Source organism: Vigna radiata, unplaced genomic scaffold, assembly GCF_000741045.1.
Source record: "Vigna radiata var. radiata cultivar VC1973A unplaced genomic scaffold, Vradiata_ver6 scaffold_7, whole genome shotgun sequence".
Classification (NCBI taxonomy): domain Eukaryota; kingdom Viridiplantae; phylum Streptophyta; class Magnoliopsida; order Fabales; family Fabaceae; genus Vigna; species Vigna radiata.
Window position 1 is genome coordinate 594,051 of NW_014543262.1, and position 2,133 is coordinate 596,183.

At 29.4% G+C, this 2,133-nt stretch overlaps 1 long non-coding RNA gene across 1 annotated transcript in view; it reads left to right on the plus strand.

Moving 5' to 3' along the window:
• The first annotated feature begins 206 nt into the window (after positions 1-206).
• LOC111241089 overlaps positions 207-2,133 on the plus strand; it is a 5,940-nt gene continuing 4,013 nt past the window's right edge. The window contains exons 1-2 of the long non-coding RNA XR_002666875.1: positions 207-300; positions 389-551. This is a non-coding gene — a long non-coding RNA (uncharacterized LOC111241089). The remainder of the gene's footprint in view (positions 301-388; positions 552-2,133) is intronic.

Genomic DNA, 2,133 nt, shown 5'->3' on the forward strand with positions numbered 1-2,133 from the left:
ATAAATGTTTGATTGATTTAAAAATATTTTAATTATGTGTTATAAATGCTTGATTGATTTGAAATATATTCTTTGATTACACAATCTACATGCATTTGGAATTGTTTATGCATTATTTTTAATTATGAATAATGAATTATTGATGTTTTATTGTTAACATCTGCGTTTGCGTTTATTTATACTGAGTATCTTCTTTTGCAATTTGAAGCATGAGAAAACACCCTGAAGAAAATGTTGGAAACTCTTTCTAGATTTGGTGAGAGAGGACTGCCCCTTCTAGATCACGAAGAAGACATGAAGGTAATTTATTGATTCATTTGTTTATCTTTTCTTCTAAATCTTTCTTGATAACACAATAAAACATCATCATTTACCTTTTTTTTATCAGATTCAAAGCAGCTCATCATGAAATTGCGAAATCAACCCTTATAAAACATAAGAGTGGAAGCAAGAACTTACCGCAAAGATAAAGTCAAAACATTAAGATCTTCTACTCCTTTAGCTTTCAGGGATGATCTTAAAGCAAGAAAGAGACTTATTCGGAGGCTTGGGTAAAGAAACTTATTTAGTGCTTCATTCTTTCCCTACCCTTCCTCTTTTTAATTGTTATGTTGCAAGACTTGAATCTTTGACTTGAATAACTGTTAATGTTCTGTTTGGAGCTCTTTGTATGTCTTTTTTCTTCTGTTTCTCTTTATGGGATCATTTCAGCCCCCTCCATGCATTTTGTGACATATTAAAATATAACTTTGTTGATTTTTTTAATTTAATCCTATTTTTTCTCTCGTTCTCCTCCCAGTTTCCTTCTTTAACTTGTTCCTTTCCTTTCATTTCTCATCCACCACCTGTTCGTCTACCATCACTCGGGGTCAATGACGTGGTGTTATCTGTGAATGCTGTACGCCTTTCTTCCATTTCTTCTCGAAAGATAGTTTTCTTTCACATATTTGTCAAGTCTTTCTGTTCACAATTGTTGAGTTTCTTNTGTTTTCTTGAAATTTTGTTTTTCTGCTCACATTCCCTCACTCCTTTATACTCTATGCTCATTCCATGACATCAAGGTTTTATTCAAACCATTACTTTTTCAAAGTTTTTTTTGTTATTTTTTATTCAATATTGATTTTCTTGAATTTCAAGAAACATATTAATGTTTCGTTTTTATTTCTTTTTCTTTCCTTATTTTAGTCGATTTCAACCTGTGTTTGGAGCACTAGGGATTTTTGGTCTTTGAAGCTACTATAGTGCTAATTTAGTTAGTAATTATTAGAATGAATTGAAGTTTTAGGTTAAGCTATTGCTTGCATAATGTATTTTTCATCCCCATAATACCTTGTGTCATTGTTTGCTCGCTTTCTTTTCCTTTCCCCCTAACATTAGCATGTTGCTTCAAACATTAATTTGCAAATCATTTTTTTAAATATTGTCTTGTGCCTAATTCATCACAGGATATTGCTCTAAATCTTGACGTAGGAATTTACAGGAGACATAGCAATTCAAACTCTCACCCAGTAAAGAATTATATGAAATCTGCAGTTCAACTCTTATTTCTTTTCACAATTTCATGTGTTTTCTTGAAATTTTACCTTTCTATTAACATTCTCTTACTCATTCTCCGGCATACCCGTCATACTCTATGATCGTTACATGAAATTAAAGTTTTATTCAATCATTACTTTTTCAAACTTTTTTTGTTGGAAAATATTTTTTCTTGATTTTCTTTCTTTTTTTTCTAGAATGATAGTTTGGATAAGAGAGATGAAAGAATGGGCAAAATAATTTCATTTCTTTTTCTTGTTTCTTCACTTTTAATTGTCTTTTTATCTATTAATTTATTATTAAACTTTCTTTTAATTGTCTTCAAAAGTTTCTCTTTTGCATATATTAGAGAGATGTTGGTTTGATTCAAGCTTACTTTGTTCTGTTAATTTCTTTCTTTTTAACATGTTTGGTTTGCTTTTTGTAGATTTTAGATTTAGTTTTCATTGAATATTTAAACTATTTTGCTGTTTCTTAGTTTTATTCAAGTATTCATATGTATCTTTAAACTTTTTTTTTTCTATTTTTATAGTTTAGCTTCGATTTGGAATTTCATTTCTAGTTTTAAACTTGTGTAGCTAGTTTCTTTTACTGTTC